Source organism: Perissodus microlepis, chromosome 14 (assembly GCF_051167445.1).
Source record: "Perissodus microlepis isolate ML-2025 ecotype Zambia chromosome 14, ASM5116744v1, whole genome shotgun sequence".
Lineage (NCBI taxonomy): Eukaryota > Metazoa > Chordata > Actinopteri > Cichliformes > Cichlidae > Perissodus > Perissodus microlepis.
Window position 1 is genome coordinate 23,592,247 of NC_140474.1, and position 26,225 is coordinate 23,618,471.

At 38.0% G+C, this 26,225-nt stretch overlaps 1 protein-coding gene across 9 annotated transcripts in view; it reads left to right on the forward strand.

Moving 5' to 3' along the window:
- The first annotated feature begins 6,281 nt into the window (after positions 1-6,281).
- The window catches only part of gramd1bb (GRAM domain containing 1Bb), a 114,134-nt gene continuing 94,190 nt past the window's right edge, over positions 6,282-26,225 (forward strand). For 3 of the 9 annotated variants that reach the window (XM_084950980.1, XM_084950984.1, XM_084950981.1), the window contains exon 1: positions 6,282-6,685. The gene's annotated coding sequence lies outside the window, so the exon portion shown is untranslated. The remainder of the gene's footprint in view (positions 6,686-26,225) is intronic. The other 6 variants (XM_084950982.1, XM_084950986.1, XM_084950987.1 and 3 more) reach the window with 4 other exon arrangements.

Here is a 26,225-nt window from a genome sequence, read left to right on the forward strand (position 1 = left end):
TGTGGTTCAGAATATGTGTGCACGTGCACTACTGTTGAGAAAAAAAATTCCATACTGGGCGATATTAAAGCCAAGTCTTTTAATCAGGCAGCAGCTGTATTTTACAGGATTTGATGACTAAACAACGTTCACTTCCTGGCTCAGACTAGCTGATGGCTTTGGCCTAATGTTTAAAGGACGAATAATAGTGTTGTACTATTGATTTCCTTTTCAGGTCTTTGTATTTCTCAGTCTAATCAAAAAACCCGGCCGTCGAGCTAATGCTCTGCAATTTCAAGGCATTTAAGATGAACATGGTGTTTTCTTAAATGATGGAGAGATTGACAAATAACTGAAGAACCAATGTTATGGTACCACGGAATAATAACAACCTTACATTGGCATGTAAAGGCTATTAGCTTCTATACAGTTTGCATTTCATAAACCACCTATTTTAAACCACCTAATTTAATTTACTATATATATATAAACTGACTCCCACATACAAGTGCATCTTCTCTTTAAATGCATCCTGCTTCCCCTTTCCTTTTTCTTCAACAATATCTAGCATTTCGCTCACATACTTAAGCCTGATATTATCTCCTTTGTAATCAAACACTATTCATCTGCCCAAGAAGAACCGGCACCATTTTTTCTGCTGATTATACCTGCATTGACACCAAATACCAATTTGTGTCATATAACACTGTGCAGCACCTTCGTGCAGGTGCCTTGTCAAAACTAAACATGTAATTTTATCCTCAGTGCACGTACAGTGTGCAGTAAAACCAATTTTACTAATCCTCCCCAAATGTACGGTACAGTGCTGCTTTTTAACTGATGGAGAACAGCAAAGACAGTTGCAAACCATATAATAACTATTCCCCTGTGCTATGAGATTAATCTTCCTGTAATTATACTCTGACTATTGCTTGCCTCTTTCATTGCTCTGGAGAGAGAGAAAGGTTATGTTGAGCACTCTCCAGTGCTCGAACCTTTCAATTACCGTGTTGTTGAACTGAGGAGAATGAAACTAGAGAGAGAGGTCAGTCAGATCTGAATTAGCCCAGAGAAACACTGGCACATTTACATGAACAGAAAATCTGCATTTTATCAAGACTTTTAATTTTGTGCCAAGCATTTGAAGAAAAAAAATCGATGACCTAAAAGAAGCTGAGAAAATTGTTACCCAAGCCTTTAATAAGGCTTGGGTAACAATTTCAACCAATCAAGTACTTGTAACTCCCTTCACACTACAAGCTGTAATTTGATTTCAAAATACTGTATAAAATATTAACCAATGTTACTTTTAGTGCACAGTCCTCAATTATAAACAGCAGGCAACAATCACTGAAGACCAATGCACAAATCAGCCTTCAGTAGGGTATCTGTCGTGCATCTCATTTTGGATCATCATGAGGCTTGGAATAATAGATTGCTTCTGACTTGTACAATCATGCTGATTACAATTTTATACCTATTATTCATAATTAGAGCATGGAGTGAGCTACTGCAATTTGGTTTATTCACAGAAACTGATCAAAAATGCTTTTTACAGTATCTTATTATTATTATAGGTGCTTTTAAGGATGACACTCCACCATGATTCTTTTTTCTTTTTTTTTTTTGGTTATGACAAGAATTTTCTTTTAAGTTTAAAAAAAATTGGCTGACAGAAAAATAATGCGCTGCACCTGGCACAGAAAAAAAACTTGACGAGGTCATTGATTGTAAAAAAAATAAATAAATAAATAATTTAGTCATATTATAAGTTCATAAGTTTTATGAACTAGTCATCTTACTTTCTAATGATTACAAAAATCATTAAGTATCAATCAATTTTCTTGTTGACTCCTGGGGGAGCATAGGTCCGCAACAGCACCACGCCAACGGACTCTGTTCTGGGCTGCTCTCTTCAGCTGGGTCCACGTCATTCCGGCGGCCTTCACTTCGCTCTCGACAGATCTTCTCCACGTCTGTTTGGTTCTCCCCACTTTCCTTTTCCCTTGTGGGTTCCAGTCCAGTGCTTGCCTTGCAACATTGTCGAGTGGTTTTCGAAGCGTGTGGCCTATCCAGCCCCATTTTCTCTTCTTGATGTCTTGACCGACCGGGTTCTGGCTAGTTCTCTTCCACAGGCCTGTGTTTGAGATCTTCTCAGGCCATCTGATGTTGAGGATGTGTCGCAAGCACTTGTTGATGAAAATCTGTATCTTGCTGGTAGTGGTCTTGGTCACCCGCCACGTCTCGGACCCATACAGAAGGACTGCTTTCACATTGCTGTTGAAGATGCAGATCTTGCTGTGCTGAGATAAGGCTTTGGAGTTCCAGATGGGTCACAGGGTGTTGAATGCAAGCCTTGCTTTGTTGACAACAACAACAATCATTAAGTATGGAAAGTTACAAATATAAGCAAAAAAAAAAGCACAATCATAATTGACACTAGCTAGAAGCACTGAAAATTCATCCAAATGCAACATAAAAACATCTGCTAGAATAGACCATTTTGATATTACTACAGTTTTTTAGAGGTACTGTGGACAAAGTTACTTTCTATGAATTCAGAGATGGTTACAGCCCCAAATTCTGGGTATCTGCATAGTTCAAGCACACAAGGCAACATGACCGTTGGTGTGCATGTATTTTTAACCAGATGTTGGTGGAACAGAGGATGAAGCCCATGTTCATGGTAATAACACAGTGACAAACAACAAATAACACAGTAGCAAATTTCCCACGGGTGGGACTAATAAAGCTTATCTTATCTTATCTTATCTTAAAAACATTCCCAGTGAAAAGTTTACCTTACTACCCAATTTAGAATGAGCGCTGAGTTTGCTGATGTTGGTGGTGGTGATCATCTTGAGCCACAGTCCAGCAGTTCACTACATGTTTACAGTCTTTCTACATTTTTAGAATGTAGAATGATTTTTTGTTTGTTTTCTGTAAATTTCCTTTACAGAGATTAAACTGTGGGAAGTTTAATGGAAAGTCACAATAACAGTTTATGGGTTCACATGGGTTCAGTTTATGGGGACCTTTTAATGGCACTATATCCTGTACTGAGAAATATACAAAAAGATAAACACACAATATCATTGGATTGGATCTAATTTATGTTGCAAAATGAAAAGATTTTTTATGCATTTTCTAAAAATAAAAAAATTGACTATGGTAATTGCTGAGATTATACATTAAAATGCATGGAGAACAAACAGCTTTTACAGTGTTATGCAGTGAACAAACTTTAAAAAAAAAAAGTTTGTATTTGCAAATGAACAACACCAGGCTCCAAGAAATTAACAGACATCTTAAAGCAGCTACATTACAACAGTAACTGAGGATGTTGATGATACTAACAAAAATAAAATGTCATGTAGAAACCAATCTTTAAAATATTAGAAAACAAGTTTTAATGTGCTCTATTATTCCAATCACACAGAGGAGAAAAATGTTTGTTTTTTTAATGAACTGACAGAAATGAAAAATTTCAGTTAAGATGTAGGTGTCCTTTGCTATCACAGAGCATGTCTATCATCACATCACATAAATGTTCTAGGTCAAAATGACATTTGTTTCATGGTCACAATGGCACAGTGCTGTCAGATGTAGTTACTTCTAAACCAATGTGAGATCTCTAGAGAAGGGTTTTAGGCAACCCCTGATTATTGGTACATAATCAGGGTAAAGCAGCAGATTGTTGTTCCTGTGTAAGGAAAAGATTAACAGGTATTGTGCCTGTCAGTGTGACCTTCAACACAACGCAACACAAGTTTGCATTGATTTATTCTAACATTGCAGGGGAAGCAATTTGTAGCAATTTAATGTTAATGTTAGAGTTGTCAGTGTAAGAAAAGTTACTGATCTTATACTGACATCTGATACTGATTCTAGTTTTTTGAGCACGCTCAGTGATTGCACTCATCAAAGCAAGGACATTTTACAGCTTTTCATTTCACTGGTATGCCAAAAAGTAGAATGAAAAATTAATGGTTTTTTTGTTTCTTTACTATGGACATATCACTGTATTTGTTTCACATTTATGAGTACAGTGCTTTGAACTGAATTTAACTGAAACATCTAAAATTATTATTGTCATTTTTATCCATGATTTAAATTACATTGCACACCAAAACAAAGAGTATCAAGTATTTAAGTAATGATCAGTGTAGTACACATTTAAAAAATGTAATCCACTGATTATTAGGATACTATGGCAAACATTTACCAGCAAAATTAGCTTACAGAGTCAAAGAATTCATATAATCCCCAGTAAATTGTTCAGATAATGCACCGTACTGCAGTACGATCTGAAACCTGCTTTTCTGTGTGGTTTCTGATCAGATAACAGTGTTTTTCTAACTTAGCAGTGACTCATCAATCCCCAATCATTCAAGACCTCCCACAACATTTTTGTTCTGTGAATATATTTACATATATCTATTAAAGTTAGATTTTTAACACTATTGCTTGAAATGAAAACACAAATTACTGGAAAAAAATGTACCTTTTGCAGGGATAGTGTTAAACGCAGTTAAAATATCCTCCAAACTTAAGAACGTTAAGTTTGGCTTTTGATCCTTACATGGCTCCGACTCACTTTTGGCAGAAAGACCGCAGGCTGGCGATTTCCATCACTGTGCATACTTTTTAAACCTTGAGTTGATTAGAGCTGTCATGCTTAATTCCTTTTGCTTTTTCATCTATTGGAACAAACACACAGGGCTTTTTTTGATTAACTTTATTAGGCTGTTTTTAATATATTCAAATTTGTTATACTTATTTTGAGTCTCATCTGCATATAAAGTAGGTTTATTGGGTTTTGGGGTTTGTTTGATTTCTCTTTTTTTGTTAAAATAGCTGAATTCTCTCAATCTACATTTTATTTTCAAGATAGCCTCGGTATATTCTCGAGTCACCTGGTCAAGGGCAGATATTTGTGTATTCGTTTGCAGACAGTGTATGCGAGCAAACGTGGACACGAATGCAAATGTTGTGTGTTTCTTTGTAGATAAAACACGTGCCCTTCACAGAGGGAACATTTGCTTCATTACATTCATAAAATCAAACAGGAATATCTGTCGGCCACCTTTAACATACTGGTTGACACAGTTGCTCTTTTCTTATCTGCCAACACAAACACTGGGTTCAAGCCTCAGTAAGAAAAGGTGAAACAGAGAAACATCTAAAGACTCGATTCAAATCGTTCTGTTTGTGTGCTAGGGAAGGTTCAAATTCAGTATTTACTAGAATAATCTGTAAATGCTCTTGGACTTGACTGACACCCCATCAAAATATGTGCTCATCAAGCCTTCGCTCACGCTTATGTCTCGTCTGTGTATTCACTCACAATAAATCAGTTTACTCAAAGACATTTTTTACAGCATGTGTTAAAATATCCTTTTAAATTGATCTGATCAGTTTCCAAGCCCGCTTGTTATTACAAGCTGCCACTGTGTTTAGCCGCCTGGACCTTTCTCCACCAAAGCGCTAATGGATCAGGTCACTCCAGCACTATTTATATCTCTCCGAAAACTATGTTCCTCCTTCCCCCCTGCTGCTATCCCCTTAAACCATGGAGATTTTCAGCATAGAGGGAGGGAGATGGGGAGGTGGTGGCAGAAGTGGTGGTGGTGTTGGGGGAAGGGTAGTTTTAGGGGAGATTCTCATAATAGCGCTTTGCTGTCCTCTTTCTTCTGTTGTGCATTACGACTGAACGCTCAAAATAGACCATCTCTAGAGAGCATCAGATCAGGCTTACGGTAGGTTTATGTGAACAGGGACACGCATACAGTTTAGCTCTTTTTTATGTGATGGTGGGAAAACAGCTTTTCCAAGTTCATTCGTCCACATTCACTTCATATTAGTTTTTTAAATTAGGAAAAAACATGCTCGGTTCAGTCTAGATCCCTTCACACACGTTGCCCGTAGTTGAACATGTGAGCTTTTCTCACCCACAAATCGAAGCCTGAGTATAATCCCATTTAATTCAGCAAACACGCCAACCTTGTATTTTTCATAGTCCAAGGAGCCCCTGTTTATCTTCATATTGTGCTATGTTTCGGAACATGTCGATAGCACGAATAAAACACAGGAGCACGCGTTCAATTGCATAACAGCAGGAAGTAACCAGTTACATTGAAGACAAATACTCTAAAGAAGCTGACAGGAGTTTTTCTTTTTTTTTCTTTTCTTGGTGTGTTTGTTTATCTCTGTTATTTGCATATGTTTGTGTGGAGAGTGCAGTGTGTGTGTGTGTGTGCGTGCCTGTGGGGGCTTGAGCCACAGTGGATAAAAATGCATGCCAGAGTGAGAGAGAGCGAGCGAACGTACAAGTGGAGCAGGATCAGGAAGGGGAGAGAAAGAGAGCGGAGACCGAAGAAACCGAGAGAGGGGGTTTTGAGCTGTGCAGTAGCAAGTCGTGTTTCCTGAAGAAGAGGGAGGTGCATCGCTCCATCTTCTCATCTGGGATTTAAACTGCTTTAAATTGGCTTTAGTCTGACAGAGGATTCCCCGGCTCGTGGAGTGCTGCTCTCTTCTCCAATGCAACACGGGACTTTGTTGTGAAGCAAGAGAGATGCACAGGAAGGAGGGAGAGGGACACTTGCTCCTACTTCCTTTGTACCCAGCCTGCTTGACAGATGGCTCTGGCAGACTGATCTCTGACTCTCACCCAGGAATGAGTCCTCACATCACTCACTGAGGCAACGTATGTCAGCTCTTTTTTTCTTTCTTTTTCTTTTTCTTTTTGCTAAAGCTGCATGCTCGTACTTGTGTTCAGCTGCACTGTTTGCTTTGAATGTGTTTGAATGAATGTGCAAAATGAAAATGACAGCTCAATGTGCATGCAAGTGTGCCTGAAATGTTAGTTCACAGGCAGTGCCAAAGGGAATGAGAGGACAGGAAGTACTGTGGCTCAATCACCACCACATCAGCACCTTATCAGAGTGAAGTTATTTCACAAGGTTCAAATAGTGGAGCTTTTAATTAGTTTTTTTTCCTTTCTCTCTAGCTGACTTGTATATATTAGATTAAGATTAAGGTCCAGAGCGAGTTTGTTGACGGCAGACAGGCTGTGACCTGGTGCCAGCACCTTTTCTCCTGACTCTGCAACCACCTGGACTTTTTCAACCATTCAACCAGCTACCCTTCATAGATTAAACTGATGCTGCTGTTCTTCTGTGCAGACTTATAAATCATGATGGCACACACTGCAACAGAAGCAGGTGTTGTGTTTCAGATTATAGACACTATTATTTGCAAGGTTTAGCACTAACTGTGATACGAACCTGAGAGAGTTTCGTTATCTGTGTGCTTTTGATTGTAGGGACAACAAAACACACCTGATAAATGTGTCGTAGAGTACAACAAAAGCTATACAAATACAGAGTGTATTCATTTATTCACTGCAAAAAAAGATATTCAGCCATGCAATAAATGTCCATATGCATTCTGTGCCACGCACCAAAGAGCAGTTTCTATAGTACATTTGAAAATTGTACTTATTCACATTTTTCTCCTGTAATTAGAAATCCCTGCGACTCAGGATTAACACCAAACTCACTTACTTAGTTGCTGGCCAGTTGCCAGCCTTTCTTATAAACCAATACTCTCTACACAATGTGCTAGCTTCTCTCAAGCAGCTAACACCGTTGGGAATGTATTGTTTAATTTCCTTAGAAAAATAGATGACAGTCTTGTAATATCTATTGAAAATCTGCGATTTTTCAATGTGGGGAAGTTTGCATCAGAAACAATGGCTGAATACGCGAGCTTGGTCTGTGTAATAACTCATTCACGTTCACTTTCAGCTGTCCTTGCTGTCACAAATGCACAAACACAACCAGACAGACTGTACATGCACGCAAACACTGTCTCCTGTCTTGTACCTGATGTCATCACAGTGTTAGTGTTCAGAGCAGATGCTGATAAATTGCTGATAGTAATTAATAGCAGGATAAACTTGCACACCGCATAAGTATTTGCTGGAATGTGAAGACAGTCCACAAAAATATATGAAGAGGTAGAAATGAGAAAGAAACTCACACTTTATGTATTTGTAATCACAGCTGATTCGACAAAAATTAAATTGAGGACCAAATCTTGACCGTAAAAAAACAAAACAAATTAAAGTATCAACTTAATCAATTTTCATCCATTTTTAGTGAGCAGAATTTTACCACCAATATAGACTGTTCACAAGTACTGCACCCGGTGCTAGCCTTTATCATAGTTGTGTTCACTGATATACACAGATAAGAATAGCCCCAGCAAAGTCAAACAGCGCCAAGACCCTCTGCATGCTTACCCACTTGAAATACTATACTTTCAGCTAATTAAATATTTAGCAGACATGGCAAACCAGATGTTAGATTCCATTTAATTACCTCACCTGTAAGACTGTATAAAGCTGTAACTTGGAACTTCTGTGATTTTGCTTATCCTCCCCTCTCATCTCTTTAGTTGCCACAGTATATTATCGCTCTGTCACCCAAACAGTTGACCATCAGATTTCTGTGCTTGGTTTCAACATTATGTGCTTTCCTCTTTGTATAGGAGGCACCTCCAGGTTCATAGTTCAAACTGTGGCATTTTGTGTCAGCTTAATGTGTTTATTTTTAGCATTCACTGACTGTCTCAGAATGAAGATTGATGTTGGATTGCTTCCCATTGGATTCCCAGAGTCACTCTCGTGCTCTCTAGTGCCCATACTGAAACTCACACTATTAGCTCTAGATTAAAAACACATCGGCTTCCCGTCTGTCCGACAAACATCACAAAGCAGGGGAACTGCAGTCACTGCAATGAAAACCAGTTACTTTATGAAAGCACAGTATGTGGTCAGATGAAAAGCAGAGGTTCACGGTTACGCTTTGAATTTGACCTTTTGCTCTGGATTGAGTGTTTTTTGTCATGCAGACTACTGTCCTGCTGAGCCCATAATGCTATAATAATACATGTGCCAATGCAGGTGTTATATTTTAATTATATTTAGTCATTAACAATAAACACTAGAAGGTGTATTTGTTTTCTAAAACACTGGAAATTAAGTGTGTCCAGGGCTGACAAGGTATTATTACCTGGGCTTCTTTTTCTACCGGCAGGAGAAAAACCTGCAGACGCTACTCAAACGGACCAAACCTGGGTTTGAACCCAAGACCCCTCTTGCTTTGAGACAGCAGTGCTAACTATAAGCAACTGCAGTTATTACTGTAACTACTGTATTGCACTTTATTTTGTCATAATACAGCAGCACTACGAGCTGTAGTCAGGTCTTGTTTTGAGTCTGAGTGGTTTTTATGTGTTCTGTGGAAGAAATAACCACATCTTTATCCTGGTTTCTGCTTGTTATCTCTTTTAGTCCTTACTCCCTGCCACCGTTCTGTGAGCAGCAGCATTTCATTGTTTTGACTCCCTGTGCCATCTGGACAGCATCCACGTTCTTAATTTTGCATGATGCTTTCCAGCACGATTGTTTATAAGTCTAAATTGAATTCTGTGGTTTGGCTCTTTGTGGTAACAATTTACATACGTACTGGTGCTCAACTTTAAAGTCTTTAAAGGCACCTGGCACATAAAAATGATCAAATCCAGCATTCTTTGTTGGTCTTGTTTCAAACTGTAACGTCTGAACTCTTGGTTTGCATTCTTCAACTAATCACCTGCTCTGACTCAGAGCGCTTGCATAGTTGGCATGTTTTACTGGTATTAGCAGGTGTTATTGTAAGCCTGACGGACTTAACATCTCGGGAGACACACTGAGTTTATATCGTCCGGTGTTTAATTAGTACCTACTCCTTCAACATATTGAATTACTTATTGACTTCCTTTGATGAAGATTTATTTCACACATGCTGCTTCTGTTTCACAATTCATCAAGACATGTTTTTTCCTAGTTACTTTCACATAGTGAATCAATTCTGATTTGCAGAAATCGTTCAGTTCACATTTTTGATTCATTACAAGTGTAGCATCAGTTATATGTATATGTGGTTCCTGTTTGTTGACAGAATGTCACCTGCTTTTTTCTGTGCAGGTGACATTAGTTTTTTTTCTTGTGGCAACATAATAGAGTGAAATGAGTTCAGTGGAAATCAAACTATAGATTTTGTTCCTTTGAGCTAGATCAGAGCAACGACAGAACTTTCCTTTTTCCTAGTGAGAGAGGACAGATCAGATCAGTTGATACTGAAGAATCTTTACTGCAATATTAAGCTGTACTTATGCGTCACATTTAAACATTAATATGTGAAATGAATGCTAAATGATTGTCTTGTTCCTGTTTTCATTTTCCCACAATTACAGTTCACTTTTGGTTATGAGCGTCCCGGATATTATTACGCTCCATATTAGTTCAGTTCTCACTGTCTAATCTCATTGTTTTTTATCCACCAAAGCTGAAATGATAAAACTGAATAAGTGTTTAGCTAATGCAAGGAAGCAACTTGCTTTACCTCAGGGAAATTAGCAGGCAACTTGCAAGAAAAACTAACTGTTTGTATGTCACACCAGAGGGAAGATGAGACAAAAACAAAAACCAGGGGGTGGGCACAGCACATGCAATAATTAGCAACTGTCATCATGACGCTTACATGAGGAAAACATTTTTATTTTTGTATGCTGCAAGCAGCAGTTATTTCCTGTCCTGTCCTGGAGACCATTTAACTACAGAAATTTGCACGTTTCTTTAAACAGTTAGATTGCACATCAGCGTCACAATCACCTTTCACAAATGACCTTGTCTGTCTGTGTTTTTTGTGCATTGAACTATTTGCTGTAATACTAAATGACATCCTTTCCTGCTTAGTAGATAATCTGTAGACATTTATTGCACACACAATAGAGCGGTCTAAACCATAGCATGTCAGCTATAATGGAGTGGATATTTATTGTGCTAAAAGCTACCCAGACAGATTTAGCTTTACAGCCCCAAAAGCAGAATTAGCATAATTAATGGCAGGCCTGTTGTTACACAAAATCTGTGGGATGTGCCAAATTTCAACACTCGATGATGAGAATGGTGATGTGAAAAGAGGAGGAAGGAGATTAGGTCTAGAGACTCAGGAGAAAGAGATAATTAATCCTAATGATTTTATTCGTTCCCTGATTTGACCTCCAGTACCACCATGAGGGCAATATTCATGCGTCTGCATAAAATAACTACTGAAGGGATGAGTGTAAATTTTGTAGAAGCATTTAAGGGTTTGCCCTTGAAAAAGCTGAAAAAAATATCATTGCAATTACTTAATCTGGAAACAAAATGAATCAATTAGCGACCTCAGCATTTTTAAAGATAAATGTAAAAAAAACTGACAAAGGGGAAACTGGTTGGAAACATCATAAAACATTAGCTTTTAAGTGTGTTCTCCCCTTGAGCGCCTAACCCCTGCTATCCTCTGTTTTCCAGTTAGACCAGCCCCCAACACTGTTGGATGACACTCTTTTAGAAGCTTTAACAGTGTTTAATATTTAGTTTGTGTTGGGGGATCATTAAAATTGCTAGAGTGGCTTTGGTAAATCAGATTTGGAATATATTAAGCCATTAAAAAAAGTTGCTCACTAATCATCCTAAATATTGTGAGCATTGTGCACTCAGTGCCTTGTGTAGGCCCTGCACTGCAGTTTTCCTCTTTTCTGTGCTTCATCTGTATCCAGTCCCTCAAGATTGCCACTGACAGCAACCTTTCCTGTTACAGCTTGTCTTAAAAATTGTCTCCTATTTTCTGCTTCTTTTTGTTTGATGTCAGTCTGTCACTGTGTTCCTTGTCTTGGGTGATCTTTAATGACCCTTAGTCCTTGTGTCTATGGTTGTATCCTGCTCATTTGGCTATTTCACTGAACTGTGTCCTCCGAGGAAGCTTTGTAAGAATAATTGAACTGAAACTTTATACCATATATACTGTTTATTACTTTTCACTATACCTGTTTTTTATTGCTTTCCGTCGTCTAAACCATTTTTCATTTGATTATAGAGAAACGTGTTTTTCGTGACCAATAAAACAAAGCAAGGAGAGGGCAACTGTTATCAAGAAATTCTCCTCAATTAACATAATAGACTTTACATCAGCGTTGCATTATTCCACAGCCAGGCTTTAGTAAGTATTTAAAGATGCAAGTGAGAGGATCTGTGTGTAGGATCTTTGACAGCAGAAACGAAAACACACGGAGAATATTCAGTATGCAGCTCAAACATGTCAGATGGGACTTATAGGAGCTTATATGTAGAGCCCACCAGGTATCTACAAGATTACAAGCAGGCCTCATACACACAGCTGTCCATTTTAACGAGATGGTCCTCAGTAATGACAGTCTTGGCTCCAACACTGTGACACAGCTCAAACTACTGTGGTCCACTTGGCTGCTGAGCAAATGTAATGAGTGTGTCTAAAACTCCTACAGCATGCTTCACATATCCATGAGCAATATAATAAAACCTAAGCTCTTTTTCATTTTACGCTATTTTTAAAAATGTAATATCTGTCACAAAGTCTCTGTCTTATTGATCTTTATTGCATTTTTACTTTCATATGACTCCATTAATAAACCCTTAAATGAAAAGGACATGTAACGAGAGTCTGGAACTTACCGGGGATTGCATATCTGTGTACTTACATTTCTCAGTTTTTGACTATTTCATGTATTTCAATGCAAGTTCAGTGAAATGTGAGCATTTGGATATCAAATGAAGGTGGCCTTTCAGTGACTGTTTTTGTATTTGCAACAATATTTGTATAACACACAGTAAAACCATAAAAATAGAGCATAAAATAGAGTTCAACACTGTTAGAGCAAAAAAAAAAACAATAAAATGATAAAACTAGTGCTTGAAACCTAAAGAAAAAAACAACTGTGTGAATAAAATAATAACCAGTAAAATTAAAAACAGATGTAAGGAGGAATATAAAAGATGAGCAATCACTTTACTGTACATAGAAAGAAAGAAAGAAAGAAAGAAAGAAAGAAAGAAAGAAAGAAAGAAAGAGTCTTCCTGTGAAAGAAAGTTATGAGGAGTGATTTGAGTTTGCTAAACTAAGTTAGCACTAAAGAGTCCCACGGCTGCAGGGAATGGGGTGGACTAAGGGTGCAATTAGAAAGGTAATTGAGGAATGTAGGCAGCAGCCCAGTTCACAAGTAAAGTAAATCTGTGATGTAGGTAAGTGGAAAGCTATTCAAAGTTTTAAAAGTGCTTATAAAAAGTTTAGAATCAGTTCTATAGCTAACAGATATTTGGTGTAATGTAGCAAGAAAGGAAGTGATGTGGTCGTCTCTCATCTGAGACTAAATGTAGGTGTTGGAGTTTTGGAGGATACCTGAGTAGAGAGAAAATAATAATCATAAATGATACTTTTTCTTAAGCTGGAAAAAGCACGCCATGGCAACTCATGTGTCAAAATAAAGCTTGGAGTCAAAGATTAGACCTCAGATTTGGATATTTTGAGCCATAGGAGGCTTTGTGATTTATTAATTCATTTCGTATGAGCTATGAAATGGGAGAATTTGTTTCTGTCGGTAACAGTCACCAGAACATATAGTTGATAGCTGGGAAATACAACAGAGGGTAAGGATTTCCAGAAACAGTGCTGAAAACAACAGAACCAGTATTTCACGTAGTTTATCAGAGATTTTATATGTTGTATCAAAACAGTAACAAATTCTATAACCTTTTACCATGTATTGCACTTCATATCACTACATGCTTTTATATTTCAGGATTAAATGTCATGTTTTTCATGCTTCAGCACTGTTATACTACTATAGTAGCTTAAAGCTGTGACACTGGGGTGCTTGCAGAGACAGATTTCTGTAAAACTGATGCAGAATGGCAGCTGTCAAATGCATCCAAAGCAAAGGGAGACACTATTCCATATTACATATAAATATTATTTCAAAAGAAAAAGATAATCACAGTAAACTTATGAAATGTCTTTCGCTGTAGGCAGGAATTTTGGTTTGCTATGGTCCGTATTAGCCTGGCAGTCAGACAGATTCTGATAGCTCATGCTTCATTTGTTCTAGCATAATGAGCCTCGTCCCTCCTCTCATTGAGGCAGACTTCTAGCCGCCCTTGCAAGTGACAGGTCAGTCACAACTGTTTCTCCACTTATCTCTGGAGTCCACCGAGATGACTGACATTACTGCACGTTGTAGTCCGTGTTCTTTCCCATCGCTCAGTGCTGTGTCACACACTGATTACAGAGGCACGGTGTTGTGCACGCGTTGGTAATGCCACTTGAAAATCAAAACTGAACTCCACCCTAATTCATACTTGTGCATTTGTCTGGAGATGGTAGGCTACTTCCATATGGCCTTTGGATAGGTTTAGATACTGTGTGCTCATATGCGTAACCATATGAGATCAAAGGGAAGCAATCACTTCATTTTCATTCTGTCTCATGGGGCACTTATTTTGCTGACAGATGTGTGTGAACAAATTAAGTCAGTTCAGCAGGCTTTTATTTGACGTGCCCATGTAGTAGAAGGCTTTGTGTAGAAACCTCACTAGGGAGGTTTTCTTTTCCTTTAGATTTAAAGAATGCCTCTTTATAATTTTTGACTCTGACTTCTTTAAAAACTGATACTCCATCATATTAGTCACAGAGACTGAAAGTGATCCAACATAGCTATCCATTTAACAATATTTTTTCATGTATTACTTTAAGTGTGACAGATCAGAAAGATGAAAGACAAACTTAACATGGAGTAAGCTTGAAATTTTTGTATATGAATGAGAGCGAGGGCTTTTTGATGCAATACAAAGGAAACTTTGAATGGTGTGCTGTGTTGTGGATTAAGCTGCAAGACTGGTTTCTGTAGGCATTTTAAAACTTGTCACTGATAAGCTTTGCACTTTTTGAATCCATTATAACCCCTATTATTCTACACAGGCTAGAGCCTTGGCTCTCCATTAAGCAGCAAACAATAAGCTTCACAGTTGCCTTTTCCGCCTATATGGGATGAGTGATTTGTATTGAAAACACAGATTTTTGTGCCACTTTAAAAGACCAAAAAATAGAGCTCAGCATTTAAACTGTGGGTCTGTGTTTAATGATGTCGTTTGATTTTAACAGTTTTTAGGGGATAGTTAGCATGAATTGGCAGCTGTTGCTGCGCTTTTTATTAAACTTCTCTTTTCTCTTAAGATCACTCTTCTCTTTTTAATGTGCGCTATAGATCATAGACTGCCAGCACAGTACTGATTTTCCAAGCTATTGGAATCACATTGTGAAAAGATTGCAGCTGGTCTCAATGGATATTTGGAAGGTAATCATTTTACATGAATAGGCACCGACTTGCAGATATACATTAAGGGCACAAAGCTTCTCTGAGTAGTGAAATCTGCATAACAAATTGCATGAATTCCCAAGTTGCTGGAATAAGAAACCATGCCATCTGTTGTCTTATGTTAAAAGATGCTTTTAAACTTCATCCCATTGTTTTCTATCTATATTGTAATAGAAACAGAAAGAGAATACAACGAACTGATTCACTGTGTGTTGTCTTACAATTCAATATCATGTGTAGGTAATTTTAGTGGCCACAGAAGGGTTGCATTGGGCATATTGATTCAAAGAAACCTGACTGCTGTCGAAAAGTAAAACATTTTTCCATTAACTGCTAATGAGCAGCATCTCTGTGGTCCTCAGAGGAGCTAAATATATTCAATGTATTTTCTTCTTCTGCAGCTGGAAGGGTGTGTGTTTTTTCAGGACTAATTACCTACTTGTAGCTGTTTCCAGATGGCTATTCTCGCCTGGCAGTTGCTCCTTAATCACATGTCACAGCTTTTTCTCTGCACTTAAAAATCAAGGTAGACGGCACGCGCTTGCTCATGAATAATAGCCTCTGGATAGATGTCAGACCCCAGTGTGATTAAATATAGCAATTCAACTTTTGTTTTCTCGAGTTTAGTTTAGGAAGTGTGTGCCAACAAAGACAAAAAGTTTCACCGTCTAATGTCAAAATGTATTTAAAAATTAGCTTTTTATATAAGTTTTGTAATTTATACCAGCTTCTTCTCTTGTAGTTTCTAACATAATTTGTAAGCTTGCTCACTTAAAAGGAAAATAAGCATCTTTTCTTAATTTTATGCTAATTTCATCTTCATCAAGAGACAAAATATCAACCAAAAATCCAGAAAACACATTCCTCTTTTATATTATTATTATCAAAGGTCTCATTTGAAGCAAGTAACCATGACTTGGTTAATGCTGAATAAAGCTGAGATGACACATCGCATAATTAGATGTTTCATCTGGACCTGCACAGCGAGAGATTTACGTTTACGAAGGACATTATGGAAAAAATGTCAGATGTAGAAAATGCGTTTATATTAGAAAATGTCAAGCTGGGCAACATCACTTTGAGACCTTTTTGATGAAGTTCTCACAAAGTAATCAAAGGTTCTTAGTACTTTCATGTTGCTGAGTTTATTGCCTTGTAAAACCTATGCATCACTCCCTTTCTGTATATTATTAACAGTATATGCACAGCAACCTTATATCCTCAGTTTGCATCTACATATCCAAAGCTAAATTACCAACAACTCTCCAAGCCTTAAGGCACCGACAGACTGTAATATTTTCAAAGTCTTATAAGTTTATTGCATTTCACACTGTGCACCTTGTATCTAAAAAAACTTAGATGCAACATCACATTTGATAGTTAATATATATGCCTAATATGATTTGATTGGCTAGTGCATGCTCAAAAACATTTGAATAAACAGGGTGAGTAACAACAGCTTGAATAGTTAAATGTTTTTTTAACTCGACAGAAATGAAGCAAAGAAACCAACCCACATTTCAGTTCAGCAGCACATAATATTAGCCCACTCTAAGTGGAGCATAAGTCAGAGTGTTGAAGACTGAAAGGTGAGTTCTTAATCCGTCTAGCTCCAAGAAATAAGACTATATAATTTAATTTTTATATCAAGTATAAAAAAAATAGGTGTAATTTCAGGCTTTGTTTTCTTGGCCTTTATATTTCTGAAGATTTTTCTTTATTTTAAATATTGTGTTGTTTCTTTGGCATTTTTTAATAAGCCAACACCACAATGGCTTTTAAATCAAACAGTAGAGAATCTGCACTTCAGGTGATTTAAATGCAGACACATAGTGTTAATTTAAAGGGGTTTACAAGCATTTTTGTTCAGGAACTGCAGCCATTTAAAAAAGCCTGCAGAGTTATGAAAAAGGTCTGTGGACAGATGAAACCAGGATTAACTTGTATAAAATAACAGGAAAAGAAAACAGCTCGTGATCTGAAGCATGTCGCATTATCTGCCAGACATGGTGGAGGCAACGTCATTGCATGGGCCTGTAAGCTGATAGAAGCAAAAAGACGATGTCACCGCCTTTGATTTTATCATTTTGAGTTTTAGTGTTTTAGTTAATATTTACTGGTTTAGCTTCTGTTTAGAGTTTTCTTTTCTTTGGTAGGGCGTGTTATGTTTTGTAGACTTGGAGGTTCATTAGTGTTAAATGTTTGTGTTGTGTTTTCAGATTTTCCTTGCCTCCTCAGTGCCTTCTTGCAATCTTTGTCATGTGTTTCCCCATGTAGTTATTTCCCTCAGTCTCATTTCACTTACCTAAAGTTTTTCTTCCCCTGTCTCATCATCTTGACTGGTTTCTGCTGTGTCTAGTTCCCCAGGTGTTTCTTTTTTTTTTTTTTTAACACTTTATTTAAAGTATACAAAATTACATATAAAATAAACATACACATACAATTACATATACAAAACCATGATCACACACCACCCATTAAAGAAAAAGGAAAACAAGGAGGAAAATCGAGCATCTGAGTCCACAAACCACCTTTAAAACTTACAGTTTCAATACGTTCCAGGGGAAAACTTTCCCAAGTTTTAGGTCCATTGTTCGTCTTCTCCGCAGATCTGTAATGATATGTTTACTCACCACATCACTACTTATCATCTTTTGTTCAAACACTCCTTTGGTACGGGTTTTCCAAATATGTGTGTTTATTACACACATTACCAACCAAAAGAGTCTCCTTTTGTCATCACACATTTTTTCTTTAAACAAACCATATTTAACTGCTTTAATATTAACATCCACATCATAGCCAATCTCTGTCATCTTCTGCCTGATCTCAGTTGTCCTATAACAATCCAATAGAAGATGTTCTAGGGTCTCATCTTCATCACAGTCTGTCATAGGACATTTCATGGTGGTGACAAAACAACTCCACTGTACCACCGCTCTCACAGGGAGGCGCCCGAGCGAGATGAGCCATACCACGTCTCTCATGCTTTCGGATAGTAATTTGTCTTGTATATTTTTAACTATTGAAGGATTTTCCTCTTTATTTGCATACTTATATTGAATTACACCTTCATTTTTAATTTCATTAATTTTTTTATAGATATTTTTCGTGTTATCTTGGAGAATATTTAAACTATAATGTTCCCATTGACTTGATAAATCACCAAACATAAGTCTGTGGTATGGAACGCCCGCTCTGGCCCTGCCTCTTTTCTTTTGCCACAATTCCTCTTTCCCTCGAACCCACGGGGCACCCCGAGAAATTGCACTTTGAGTAATTTTAATAAATGGGATTCGCAAGACAATCTCTAAGTCTGGGGCTCCCAAACCCCCGTGCTTCCTACTCTTGTACATAAATTTTCTCTTAGTCACTTCTCGATTGGATCCCCAGATAAATTTAATGCACATCTTACTTATTTTCATAACAGTTGTTCTCGGAGGAGGAAGTATTGCGGCGAGGAAAAGAAGTTTAGAAATTATGTGTGTTTTTACAATGTTAATACGTGTTTTATAATTTGTATCTTTATTTTCCCATTTCATAATTTCCATTTTGATTTCATTTTCTTTCTTATTCCAATTTAGTAAACTAAAGTCAGTATTATCAATCCATATACCCAAAATTTTAATCTCCTTACATAAAGAGATCATCATTTTAGGTTGTCTGGTCTGATGTCCAAGCCACACCCCTTCAGTTTTATCTTGGTTCAGCTTGGCACCTGATGCATGTTCGTAGTGGTGTAATATCTCCATCACTGAAGACAGCTCGTTTTGGTTTCTAATTATCACCGTCACGTCATCTGCATACGCCATAGCTGCGATTTTATGGGATTTGTCAAAGACGTATCCCTTAATCTGTTTATCATCATTTATCCTTTTCAATAAGGGGTTAATTGCAAGGACATATAACGCAGCACTCAAAGGGCATCCTTGTTTAACCCCGCACTCAGCACTAAAAGGGGATGAGAGCTTTCCATTTACTTTAACTCGCACTAGGGACTTTTTATAAATCAGTTGAATAATGGAAATAAATTGGTCCGGGAAATTATAAGCTTTCATTACTTTCCATAAATAGGAGTGGGAAACAGAATCAAAAGCCCTCCTTTGATCTAAGCCTAAAATGCAAAGTTCTGAATCCTTTCCATTATAAATAATTTCTCTTAACATACTTAAATTATCCCACATAAGTCGTCCCTTAATTGCGCATGTCTGTTCTTTTTCAATAATAATATCTAATACATCCTCTAGTCTGGACATGATTATTTTAGTAAAAATTTTATAATCTACATTCATTATTGTCAGTTGCCTATAATTGTTAATGTCTTCTCGATCACCTTTCTTATATAATAAACACATAACTCCTTCATAAAACGATTTACCCATTGTTTCTCTTTCTATTCCTTCATTAAAATACTGAGTTAATGATTCAGACAGTTCTTTACATACAAGTTTGTAAAATTCAGAGGGGAGTCCATCCAGACCAGGTGTTTTATCGGTACTAAGTTGGTTAATTACTGACTCCACTTCCTCTCTTTTAATTTTTCCAATCAAAGTTTCATAAATAACAGAATCTAATGGTTCAACCTCACTCAAAAAATTGTTAATAGCATCGCTGTTTGTAGCTATGGATGAAAACATCTCCGAACAATAGTCTCTAATTACTTGTCTTTTCCCCTCTTCTTTAAAAACTGACTTTCCATGTTTATCCTTAATTGAGACAATAAAATCATTTCGACATTTCTTTTGATTATTAAGAATCATATAATCGCTGTTCCCATGAAAGTCAGAACGTCTCAACATATTAAATAAAACTTCACTATTGACTCGATCAATGTCCTTTTTAAGAGACATCATTTGGCTTTCCTCCTCCTCTTCCTTCTCCTTCTTATTTCTTAAATATATATATCTACTCACATCTTCATTATATTTTACATTCTTTGCATGATTTAATTCTCTCGCTTTAAATTTAAAAAAGTGACACATACGCCGTTTAAGGAGCTCCCAAAGTTCCGAGAAAGAAGTAGTGAAAATCTTAAGATGTAATATTTTCTTAATTTCAGATTTAACTTCGGACACAAGCGATTCGTTTGCTAACAAGGATGTATTCAATTTCCAATAGTTCAAAAATTCATGGGGGCAGCACGATACTGTTGCCATAACCACCATATGATCAGAAAAGTCTGTTAAGAGAGTGTCATATTTCAGACCTTGAACATTATGTGATATGTAGAATCTATCAATCCTTGTTTTAGTTAATGAATCAAATCTAGTGTAATGGACGGTATGTGGATGCAAGTGCCTGTATAAATCACGAAGTGCTGCTTCTTTACAAACTTTAACCAACAATTTGCTTTCTCGCAATTCTCTAAATTCAACCTTGGATATTCTGTCAGTTGCTTCAGTAACAATGTTAAAATCTCCACACAGAATTATATTAAAACCAACCTCTAATAAATACTTCAGTTTTTTCAATAATTGTATCTTTTTCGTTCGTTTGGGTGCATTATAAACATTAATAATACGCAACCTTTGCCCGTAATAACAGCAATCAACAAGGAGGAGTCGTCCCGGTATTATGTCTCTTCTTTTGATTATATTCACCGTATCTTTTTTAAAGAAAATGCCCACTCCGTCAGAGCTGTCTTCCCCTATCGATATTATTGAATGGGCAGTGTTCCACATTTTATTTAATTCACATACATCTACATGTGTTTTTAATCTCATCTCTTGAAGGCACAAAATATCATAATCCAGTCTTTTTAAGAAATCAACCTTCCTTTTCCTGCTCTTATCTGATTGAAGACCTCTGACATTAAATGTTATTATTTTGATGTTACTCATAGGTTCACTAAAGGAGAGACCATCTCAGAAATCTTACTCACGGAGGACTTGGTTTATTATCCTTCCGCTTATCTCTTCCAGAGCTAGAAGCAGAAACGTTCCTTTTTCTGCTTCCTCTCGTATCCTCGTTGACGAGCTCGTCTAGGGCCGGATGACTTCCACTAAAGAAGGTCTTCCGTTTTACTTTCGTTTCCTCAGGCAGCGAAGCAAGAGCCAGGGAAGCCGCCTCTGTGAGAGGAAAGGATCCATGGTCCTCGCTATCTCCGTCGTCATCAGGTGTCTGCTCGCTGTCTATTTCGTCGTCGTCACTATCGCTTTTATTCTCACCATCCGATGTCTCTATAATTAGGTTACCATCCAGCTCTTCATTACTCTCGTCACTTTTTTTACTTGACTGAGACAGTGGAGATGGTAACTCATTTTGAACAGGGCTAGACTGATTATCCTGGTCATCCACTTGTGGATTATCTAATCCAAGCGAAACTGGGAATGACAGTGAGGCAGCCGTCGGAGGAGGGGGAGGGGGAGGAGAGGGAGGGGGAGGAGAGGGAGGGGGCTCTCTCACCTGGTCATTCACGGGGGGATCCGTAGCTTGAGAAGGATCCTCCAAGGAAGGGAACTCCATGGTGTCAGAAAATCGAGGTTGTTGGGAAGATTTAAGTATATTCACGAAGGACTTGGGACATTTAAAGAAAGTGTGTCCTTTTGCGCCACAGAGGGAGCACTCACTTTCGTTTTGGCAAATTTTAGCCTTGTGGCCCAACTCACCACATTTCCAACATTTAACAGTGGGGCATTCTCTCGCCTGATGGTCTGGACCTTGGCAGATGAAGCACCTCACCGTTTGGCCAGGATATATAATCCTGCCATTATAGGGGCCCAACGAGATGGAATTAGGGATGGAGATTATATGTCCAGCTTCATCTCTACGCATCCGAACTCTGTATTTTCGGACTCCATACCAGAATCCGAATTTGTCCACTGGTTTGACTGGGGGTTGAAGAATCTCGCAGTACCTTTTAAGATATAGCTCGATATCTTGGTCTGGAATCCTTCCAGTCCAGAATTTAACAACAAGAGTCACTACCTCTACCTGGACAGAAGACTCCACTTGCCAGTCTTTCCATTTCGGATGCGATGCGTTGGAAAAAGAGATCTCTAAGAAGCGACGTAAAGGCGCCTCTTGGGTGAAACACAGCTCAAAATCCCGTTTACTGGGCAGAGCGATGAAAGAGTATATGTCCTGCACATTCAGCCATGATGTTTGCAATAACAGCTCTTCAGCAACATAATCACGGGTCGGGGGATCCCCGTTTCCGATGTACTTAAGTCTCACCCATAGATTGCTGAAATTTGAAGCAAACGATAATGGGGCATACGGGGGCATGATTACATAACTAATAACCAACTACTCCTCCGGTCTTTCCGCGCCCACTCATTTTGACAGGTTCTTCTTTTCGTAGTATCGACACTCAAAGGAAACCCAGGTGTTTCCACTCCCTCTAATTACCTCAAGTATATATTTAGCCTTGATTGCTGTTCAGACCTTGGCAGAGTGTCTGTTTGTCATTCCTGTGTTCATTCGCTCATGTGCTTCATGCTTCTGGTTAAGAGTATGGATGTTGCAACTTTTGTTCATGAGCTTTTAAACTAGTTAAAGGTTAGTTTTCATTTACCTTCGAGTCCTGCATTTACAGTATCTCACAAAAGGGACTACATAAATATTTTGTTATATCTTTTCATGGGACAACACTGAAGATATGACACTTTGATACAATGTAAAGTAGTCAGTGTACAGCTTGTATAACAGTGTAAATTTGCCGTCACCTCAAAATAACTCAATTGAGTTCAGTAAAGCTTCACGGGATGCCACTGGAATCCTCTTCCACTCCTCCATGATGACATCGTGGAGCTGGTGGATGTTAAACACCTTGTGCTCCTCCACCTTCCATTTGAGGATGCCCCACAGATGCTCAATATGGTTGAAGTCTGGAGACATGCTTGGGCAGTCAAGTACTTTTACACTCAGTTTATTTAGCAAGGCACTGGCCTTTTTGGAGGTGTGTTTGGGGTTGTTATCATGTTGGAATACTGTCCTATGACCCAGTTTCTGAAGGGTTGGGACCATGCTCTGCTTGAGTATGTCACAGTACTTGTTGGCATTCATGGTTACCTCCTTTAACTGTAGCTCTCAGGTACCAGCAGCAGTCATGCAGCCCAAAACAATGACATCCCACCACCATGCTTGACTGTAGGCAAGACACACTTGTACTCCTCACTTGGATGCCGCCACAACCCCCAAATAGGTTTGTCTTGGTCTCATCAGACCACAGGTAATCCAGGGCCTTAGTCTGCTTGTCTACAGCAAACTGTTTGTGGGCTTTCTTGTGCATTATCTTCAGAGAAGTTCTTCTGGGACGATAGCCATTTGATGTAGTGTGTGGCGTGTGGTCTGAGCACTGACAGGCTGACCCTCCACGCCTCCAACCTCTGCAGCAATGCTGGCAGCACTCATACATCTATTTTCAAAAGACAACCTCTGGACATGACGCTGAGTACATGCACTTAACTTCTTTGGTGGACCATGGCGAGTTTTGTTCTGAGTGGAACCTGTCCTGTTTAACTGCTGTACGGTCTTGGCCACACTGCTGCAGCTCAGTTTCAGGGTGTTGGCAATATTCTTATAGCCTAGGTGTTTTTCAGATCCTCAGAGAATTCTTTGCCATGATGTGCCATGTTAGACTTCTAGTGACCACACTCTAAAAACTAAAACTGACATTTACTTAAAATTCTTGAGGCAACACTTTTACACATAAAAATATTGAGTAGATTGGAAACCAGTCAAATCTGTTCAATATACTTGATCAATTGAATAACTAAAGCTTAAAGAAATTAAGTTGAAATGAATAATTGTAGTTGTTACACAAACATGAAAAAATTGAGTAAATATAACAGAAATCATGAGTTAAAAACAAATGTAAAGTTAAGTGAAAACCACACCAAAAAACTGAGTAAATAACACTGACATGCTTGGTCAATGTAACTGAAAAATAGATGGTCAGTTAATCCAAAATTTTTTTTCATTTACTTAATTTTGTAAACTGAACTTAATCAAAATTGTACTTAAAATTAAATATGGTAGATGGCTTGTATTTGTATAGCGCTTTACTTATTCCCTATGGACCCCAAAGCGCTTTACACTACATCCAGTCATCCACCCATTCACACACTGGTGATGGCAAGCTGCATTGTAGCCACAGCTGCCCTGGGGCGCCCTGACAGAGGCGAGGCTGCCTGACACTGGTGCCACCGGGCCCTCTGACCACCACCAGTAGGCAACGGGTGAAGTGTCTTGCCCAAGGACACAACGACCGAGACTGTCGGAGCCGGGGCTCGAACCGGCAACCTTACGATTACAAGACGAACTGCCAACTCTTGAGCAGCGATCGCCCCCTAACATTCAAATATGATTGTTATTGTATTTCACTGGTAGTCTAAGTCTAAAAAACCAAACGCATAAATATGTAGTTGTGTGTTTCATAATACATGTATGAAAAATAACCACATGTTAACATTTTTCCAAATGAAAAATTGATTTTCATAAACATGGCAATAACTCGAAATAAACAAGCACTAAAAAGACAAGAGCCTTTTCCCTTTTAGCTCAAAGCCTTACATACTTGAAGGAGAGCAAACACAAAAGCTCAGATTATTTAAAAAACAAAATGAACAAAATAATGAAAAAGGCTCATGGTTTATGTTCCATCTCCTAGTAAATTACACAAGAACTGTGATAACACAAGAACAAGCTTAGACCCTCCCTCAGGCTACTGGCCTGTATGAAAAACATCTTTCAGGTTATGGTTATTTTTTAGAACAATTCCCTTTGCTTTTTTGACATATTTGAGATTTTGTTATTCCAAAAATGCTTTCTCTATAATGGAAATGACATCACATCAAGGCAATGCATTAACCTTTTGATGGATATCCATTCAAAAAGTCCCATTTTCTGAAATGTAGTCATCTACAATGCACAAGGTGATTCTTCAGTCTCTGAACCTTGGCTGAAAGGTTTGCGGGATCCAGGTCCAGGAATACTTTTTGAAGTACCTCGAAGCAATAGTTGAGATTGTTGGTTTATTTCAGATCCACAACATAGTCCCAACAGATAGCAACAGGCTCTGCTGAGATCCCCGAGATTACCGAGAACAGTTATGCCCTCAATAACGATCCCTACATCACAAGGTTTGAGTGACCCATCTTGGTTCTCCAGCACGTAAATCTTCATCACCTCCTCAGCCAAAGCCTCAACACAGACATCATCAGCATCCTCCTGTAGACATAAGGAACTAGAGTAAGCTTACTTTTATTCCACATATTTTAAGACATGGACACAAAAAGTCTGTTTTCACATGAAATCTGAAACTACGAATTTGAACACTGAGATCCCAAATTTTAAGCAATTTGAAGTAAATGCTGTTCTCTGATATACTTCATAGCTTTAGTTTTTCCGCTGGATAAGTTCTTTTGGAATAAGTGGGGGATGTCCAGCAGTGATACACAACATGATACAAAAAGTTACTTAATGTTTCCTTAATAGCTGGTGAAGGGTTTCAGTCATCCAATTCACGGTGATCCTAGTAGTCTGAGTGAAGGAAACTAGACTTCTTTAGTTCCTTGAAGATGTTTCGCTTCTCATCTGAGGAGCTTTTTTTGCATATCTACTGGACTGAGGAGTCCAGTTTCCTCCTCTCAAACCTACTACAAAATGTTAATGCTGCAGTGATGACATTTTCATATCTGTCATGTTTTTAAATATATCCGCAACATTGATGGGCAAGTCTAAAGCAACATGGAGTCTTTTTGTCCGTTATTCAATGTGTCAGACTGATCTTTGGATTATTAAATACTTAAGTATTAAATACTTAAGTATTAAATACTTAATTATATATATATATATATATATATATATATATATATATATATATATATATATATATATATGTCATCATGGCAGCTACATCCTTTAGCTTTGTGCCCTGTTCCCCCGATCACTTTGCAAACACTTTCAGCAGACTGTCAGAGAGAAACTCAGCTCCGTCAGAAACCTTGACTGTAAAGGCATGG